The following is a 7864-nucleotide window of genomic DNA, read 5'->3' on the forward strand; positions in this document are numbered from 1 at the left end:
AAGATCCATCCACATATATCTTAATGGGCTCACACGTGTCTGTGTGCTGGGGGCTCTGGGTTGAACTACCTATCTTTCTGGGGGGTGTTTTAGCAATAAAGGGGCCTGTGTTGTGGTGTGGAGAGATAATTTCACAGTCATGGGGGGTTCTGGGGTACTGTAAGTTGTCGGCTAAAAAGGTGTGCGTCTTTGTCCGTTTAACAGTGATGTCCCGTCCCTGCAAGAGAAGGGTCCATCTAGCTGCTCTAATCTGGCTTACTGTACCGTCCTTGAGTCGTCCGTCCTGTAAACGTTGGGTGGGGGTGTGTTCGGTGAGAATTGTGATGGGGTTCAGTCCGGTAATGTACAAAAAATACTGAACTGCCCAAAATACTGCGAGAAGGTGCCTCTCGCAGGCTGAAATTCCCTGCTCCACAGCATCTAAAATTCTGGAGGCGTAAGCGACGGGCCTTAACTGTTCGTGCCGTTCCTGGAGGAGCACGGCCGAAAGGGTGCGGTCTGTGGTCGCTAACTCTATGGCGTAAGGGGAAAGTGGTCTGGAACTTGTAGTGCGGGGGCTGCTAAGACTGCTTGCTTCAATGCATCCACAGCATCCGTATGCTGCGGAAGCCATTCCCAGGGGGCTGCTTTCTTTAGGAGGTCTGAGAGGGGTGGTGCCTTGCTGGCAAAACCGTCAATGTGGTTTCGGCAGTAGCCAACCAGTCCTAAAAACGACCGGAGGGCTGAAACGTTCTGGGGAAGGGGCAATTTAGCAATCAAGTCAATCCTTTTATGCTCGATCTCGTGTTTACCATGTGTGATAATTGTTCCCAAATATATCACCTTATCTTCCAAAATCTGGGCCTTTTTGGTGTTGACTTTACAACCGATTGAGTGTAAGAGTTCCAGGAGTTCGGACAGAAGCTCAATGTGCTCTTCCTTGGTAAGACGCACTGGTTGACTGGATCAAATGAAAGATTGTGGGAATTCATGAAGTCTATTCCCAGAATGTGTTCTGCTGTGTGGGGCAGGTCAACTAAAACTACGGGGTGCTTGTTGGTGATGGTACCGATTTGAATGGGTACAGGGGCTGTGATGTGTCCCTGCTGTGAGTGGCCTGTAAAGCTGCTGAGGGTCATAGTGGCTGCAGTGGGCCACGTGTCTTTTTGAAACAGGGTGGAGGAATTTATTGTGGTGCGGGACCCTCCTGTGTCCCATAGAAATTCGATGGGCTGTCCCCGAATTTCTGTTGCAACTACCGGTCGTCCGGACCGATCCCAAAGGGTGTTGCAGACCCAACTGGGGGAGCCCGAACACCGTCAGTCCGTTCCGGTCAGGTCCGTCTGATCTGAACAGGCGCTAACACTATGAATGGGCTCTGTCTTCTTCTTACTCTTGAGTGCCCGTCTGCTGGGCTCTCTGAGGCTTTCTAGGGGCATTGCATTCCCTTGTGTGGAGATTTAAAAAGAGCAGGAGCTGAGAGTCCGAGCGGAGATTTAAAAAGCGCGGGAGCTGCGAGTCGGAGTGGAGATTTAAAAAGCGCGGGAGCTGCGAGTCGGAGCGGAGATTTAAAAAGAGCGGTAGCTACGAGTCGGAGCGGAGATTTAAAAAGTGCGGGAGCTGCGAGTCGGAGCGGAGATTTAAAAAGAGCCGGAGCTGCGAGTCGGAGCGGAGATTTAAAAAGAGCCGGAGCTGCGAGTCGGAGCGGAGATTTTAAAAGCGCGGGAGCTGCGAGTCGGAGCTGCGATTTTAAAAGATCCCGGCCTAGTTTCGGGAGCCGTTCGGAGGAGGAGGAGCAGTCTCTGTCAGGGAGAGAACCTGAGAACATCTAAGACCCTCAGAAGGTAAGAAGGTAAGTAAGTGATTTTTACTCATTTTTACTTTTATTACCTTTTCAAATTGTGTGGGGTGGGGGGGGAACTGAATTGACATCACAGAAAAGCTGTGACCTGAGTGGCTGGTTGGGAATCTACACTAAATTAAAAAAATTAAGCATTGGTAACTAATTAAACATGATTACTTAATTATAATTTAGAGGGGTATTTAAGCCAAAGATCGGAGAGTACTATATTTAGCTTTCACATTGATAGTAGAAATCTAGTGCTAGAAAACAGTTAGTTAACAGTAACTTTCTTTAAAAAAAAATTTTAACTTTTAATTTTAATTTACTAATTAATTGACGCAATGTCAGTTAGAGGGGTGCAGTGCTCTGACTATGAGATGTGGCAGGTCCAGGAGGCTTCCAGCGTCCCGGATGGCTTCATCTGCAGAAAGTGCACCCAACTGGAGCTCCTCACAGACCGCATGGTTCGGTTGGAGCAGCAATTGGATGCACTTAGGAGCATGCAGGTGGCGGAAAGCGTCATAGATCGCGGTTATCTCAATGTGGTCACACCCAAGGTGCAGGCAGAGAAATGGGTGACCACCAGAAAGGGCAGGCAGTCAGTGCAGGAATCCCCTGTGGTTGTCCCCCTCTCGAACAGGTATACCCCTTTGGATACTGTCGGGGGCGATAGCCTATCAGGGGAAAACAGCAGCAGCCAGAGCAGTGGCACCACGGCTGGCTCTGATGTTCAGAAGGGAGGGTCAAAGCGCAGAAGAGCAATAGTAATAGGGGACTCTATAGTCAGGGGCACAGATAGGCGCTTCTGTGGATGTGAAAGAGACTCCAGGATGGTATGTTGCCTCCCTGGTACCAGGGTCCAGGATGTCTCCGAACAGGTAGAGGGCATCCTGAAGGGGGAGGGCAAACAGGCAGAGGTCGTTGTACATATTGGTGCGAACGACATAGGCAGGAAGGGGCATGAGGTCCTGCAGCAGGAGTTCTGGGAGCTAGGCAGAAAGTTAAAAGACAGGACCTCTAGAGTTGAAATCTCGGGATTACTCCCTGTGCCACGTGCCAGTGAGGCTAGAAATAGGAAGATAGAGCAGCTAAACATGTGGCTAAACAGCTGGTGTAGGAGGGAGGGTTTCCGTTATCTGGACCACTGGGAGCTCTTCCGGGGCAGGTGTGGCCTATATAAGAAGGACGGGTTGCATCTAAACCGGAGCGGCATAAATATCCTGGCCGCGAGGTTTGCTAGTGTCACACGGGAGGGTTTAAACTAGTATGGCAGGGGGGTGGGCACGGGAGCAATTGGTCAGAAGGTGAGAGCATTGAGGGAGAACTAGGGAATAGGGACAGTGTGGCTCTGAGGCAGAGCAGACAGGGAGAAGTTGCTGAACACAGCGGGTCTGGTGGCCTGAAGTGCATATGTTTTAATGCAAGAAGTATTACGGGTAAGGCAGATGAACTTAGAGCTTGGATTAGTACTTGGAGCTATGATGTTGTTGCCATTACAGAGACCTGGTTGAGGGAAGGGCAGGATTGGCAGCCAAATGTTCCAGGATTTAGATGTTTCAGGCGGGATAGAGGGGGATGTAAAAGGGGTGGCGGAGTTGCGCTACTGGTTAGGGAGGACATCACAGCTGTACTACGGGAGGACACCTCAGAGGGCAGTGAGGCTATATGGGTAGAGATCAGGAATAAGAAGGGTGCAGTCACAATGTTGGGGATTTACTACAGGCCTCCCATCAGCCAGCGGGAGATAGAGGAGGAGATAGGTAGACAGATTTTGGAAAAGAGTAAAAACAACAGGGTTGTGGTGATGGGAGACTTCAACTTCCCCAATATTGACTGAGACTCACTTAGTGCCAGGGGCTTAGACGGGGCAGAGTTTGTAAGGAGCATCCAGGAGGGCTTCTTAAAATAATATGTAGACAGTCCAATTAGGGAAGGGGCGGTACTGGGCCTGGTATTGGGGAATGAGCCCGGCCAGGTGGTAGAAGTTTCAGTAGGGGAGCGTTTCGGGAACAGTGACCACAATTCAGTAAGTTTCAAAGTGCTAGTGGACAAGGATAAGAGTGGTCCTAGGGTGAATGTGCTAAATTGGGGGAAAGCTAATTATAACAATATTAGGCGGGAACTGAAGAACCTAGATTGGGGGCGGATGTTTGAGGATAAATCAACATCTGACATGTGGGAGGCTTTCAAGTGTCAGTTGAAAGGAATTCAGGACCGGCATGTTCCTGTGAGGAAGAAGGATAAATACGGCAATTTTTGTGAACCTTGGATAACGAGAGATATTGTAGGCCTCGTCAAAAAGAAAAAGGAGGCATTTGTCAGGGCTAAAAGGCTGGGAACAGACGAGGCCTGTGTGGAATATAAGGAAAGTAGGAAGGAACTTAAGCAAGGAGTCAGGAGGGCTAGAAGGGGTCACGAAAAGTCATTGGCAAATAGGGTTAAGGAAAATCCCAAGGCTTTTTACATGTACATAAAAAGCAAGAGGGTAGCCAGGGAAAGGGTTGGCCCACTGAAGGATAGGTAAGGGAATCTATGTGTGGAGCCAGAGGAAATGGGCGAGGTACGAAATGAATACTTTGCATCAGTATTCACCAAAGAGAAGGAATTGGTAGATGTTGAGTCTGGAGAAGGGTGTGTAGATAGCCTGTGTCACATTGAGATCCTAAAAGACGAGGTGTTGGGCGTCTTAAAAAATATTAAGGTAGATAAGTCCCCAGAGCCTGACGGGATCTACCCCAGAATACTGAAGGAGGCTGGAGAGGAAATTGCTGAGGCCTTGACAGAAATCTTTGGATCCTCACTGGCTTCAGGTGATGTCCCGGAGGACTGGAGAATAGCCAATGTTGTTCCCCTGTTTAAGAAGGGTAGCAAGGATAATCCAGGGAACTACAGGCCGGTGAGCCTTACTTCAGTGGTAGGGAAATTACTGGAGAGAATTCTTCAAGACAGGATCTACTCCCATTTGGAAGCAAATGGACATATCAGTGAGAGACAGCATGGTTTTGTGAAGGGGAGGTTGCGTCTCATTAACTTGATAGAGTTTTCCGAGGAGGTCACAAAGATGATTGATGCAGGTAGGGCAGTGGATGTTGTCTATGTGGACTTCAGAAAGGCCTTTGACAAGGTCCCTCATGATGTGGAGATGCCGGCGTTGGACTGGGGTGAGCACAGTACGAAGTCTTACAACACCAGGTTAAAGTCCAACAGGTTTGTTTCGATGTCACTAGCTTTCGGAGCGCTGATTCACCTGAGGAAGGAGCAGCGCTCCGAAAGCTAGTGACATCGAAACAAACCTGTTGGACTTTAACCTGGTGTTGTAAGACTTCGTAAGGTCCCTCATGGTAGACTAGTACAAAAGGTGAAGTCACACGCGATCAGGGGTGAGCTGGCAAGGTGGATACAGAACTGGCTAGGTCATAGAAGGCAGAGAGTAGCAATGGAAGGATGCTTTTCTAATTGGAGGGCTGTGACCAGTGGTGTTCCGCAGGGATCAGTGCTGGGACCTTTGCTGTTTGTAGTATATATAAATGATTTGGAGGAAAATGTAACTGGTCTGATTAGTAAGTTTGCAGACGACACAAAGGTTGGTGGAATTGCGGATAGCGATGAGGACTGTCTGAGGATACAGCAGGATTTAGATTGTCTGGAGACTTGGGAGGAGAGATGGCAGATGGAGTTTAATCCGGACAAATGTGAGGTAATGCATTTTGGAAGGTCTAATGAAGGTAGGGAATATACAGTGAATGGTAGAACCCTCAAGAGTATTGAAAGTCAGAGAGATCTAGGAGTACAGGTCCACAGGTCACTGAAAGGGGCAACACAGGTGGAGAAGGTAGTCAAGAAGGCATACGGCATGCTTGCCTTCATTGGCCGGGGCATTGAGTATAAGAATTGGCAAGTCATGTTGCAGCTGTATAGAACCTTAATTAGGCCACACTTGGAGTATAGTGTTCAATTCTGGTCGCCACACTACCAGAAGGATGTGGAGACTTTAGAGAGGGTGCAGAAGAGATTTACCAGAATGTTGCCTGGTATGGAGGGCATTAGCTATGAGGAGCGGTTGAATAAACTCGGTTTGTTCTCACTGGAACGACGGAGGTTGAGGGGCGACCTGATAGAGGTCTACAAAATTATGAGGGGCATAGACAGAGTGGATAGTCAGAGGCTTTTCCCCAGGGTACAGGGGTCAATTACTAGGGGGAATAGGTTTAAGGAGAGAGGGGCAAGGGTTTAGAGTAGATGTACGAGGCAGGTTTTTTACGCAGAGGGTAGTGGGTGCCTGGAACTCGCTACCGGAGGAGGTGGTGGAAGCAGGGACGGTAGTGACATTTAAGGGGCATCTTGACAAATACATGAATAGGATGGGAATAGAGGGATACGGACCCAGGAAGTGTAGAAACTTGTAGTTTAGTCGGGCAGCATGGTCGGCACGGGCTTGGAGGGCCGAAGGGCCTGTTCCTGTGCTGTACATTCTGTGGGCCGGGAAGGGCTGCTGCTACTGAAGGGTCTAAACTTAAAACTGTGAGCTTTACATGCTCTCGCTCATCCAGGCCGTACATGGTCGCCTGATGCTTTACTGTGGCAATGAAATGGTGGGGTTCTGAGGTGGGGAGGAACTGTGTGATCTTATCGCACGCGTCCCGTAATTGGGTCACTGTTAAGGGGATGTAGTATAGAAATTCCATATCGTCCACTATGGCTGTGCGGCGCGTGGTTACTGGGTTCATTGGAGCCTGAACTATCTGCTGTGTGGGGGGTTGGGGCTCTTTCCTCTTTTGTGGCTTTCCCTGCGCACATGTTCCCTGAATATATCTCTGCGCTGTCTCATTTAATTCTTCCCAATCAGTGCCGTCTTCCTCATCTAATTTTCTCCAAAGGTTTCCTGGAATCCTTTCTGAACTGAAAGCAGCGATTGCAGCTCTTCAATCTGCTTTCGGCACTTTGCGTGATCTAGCATGCTTTGTCTTTGCTCTGTGGTGGCAGCATGGAGTGCTCTTAACGCTGCCTTTAGGTCGCTGCACTGTCTCTGCAATGCTTCTACCTGCTTTTCTGTTTTTTCACGTACCAGGACTGCACGTTGCGTGTCCTGATAGGCCTTTTCATATTGAGACTGGAAGCTGCTTGAGTGCGCCAGACAAGACTGGTGTGCCCTTTTGGCATCCTCCACCTCTCCATCTTTTGCTGCCAATTTCCTCCTCAATTCTAAATTCTCTCGCTCTATCTCGCTTACATCGATCTTACTCATTCGATGTATGCCCTCTACTTCTTTCTGGAGCGTCCTAATGACCTCCTCTGTGCCTCGCAATTGTGCCAAGCAGGACACGATTGCCATCGGCTTGCGAGCTTTCCCTAAGCTCTTTTTGTGGATCTCGCTCAGGCTCTCCGACCAAGTATGTCCTATACCCCCGGGGCCTGATTCCTCGTTGTCACAGAATTCATTCCAAAGGGGCCATCCTTTCCCTTTGAGATATTTCCTGATCTCTTCCTCCCAAATGGGACATTGTCCCACTCCACTGCTGCTGGTCGCTGCGACCGCAAATTCCTCTGGCTTCATGAAGCATTGCATTGCCTGCATTGTCATCTTTCCTATCCGAATGCTGCTCTTCAAATGTGGGACAGGGGTATTAAGGCGGTGCTATAAATACGGGTACGGCTTTCGCTACTTTCCAATATACAAACTTCCGACAGTTTTGACGCAACAAAAAATTTATCAGTTTTACCTTATCGCCGTTAGTTACGCATGCATACACACACTTCCGAATTATGAGTATTGATCAGAACTGCTTGGACGCTTGTGGGTTTCTGTTCCCAATTGGATCTCTAATTCAAAATCTGGGTTCTCCCGGAGTGGTTTTGCCACTTCTAGATCGGGTCCCACCAGAGTCGCCAAATAATGTTGCTAACTTTCTCCTTGGTTCAATTGCTCTGTTTTATTACCTTTGCTCTCGAGTCGCCAGGTATCTTTATGATACCGCCACGAGGTTCAAGTCCGAGTAATGATCAATAACCCAGTACACCGATTAGTAAGATTCAAATCAAAGC

This window comes from Scyliorhinus torazame, chromosome 11, assembly GCF_047496885.1.
Source record: "Scyliorhinus torazame isolate Kashiwa2021f chromosome 11, sScyTor2.1, whole genome shotgun sequence".
In the NCBI taxonomy this organism is placed as follows: Eukaryota; Metazoa; Chordata; class Chondrichthyes; order Carcharhiniformes; family Scyliorhinidae; genus Scyliorhinus; species Scyliorhinus torazame.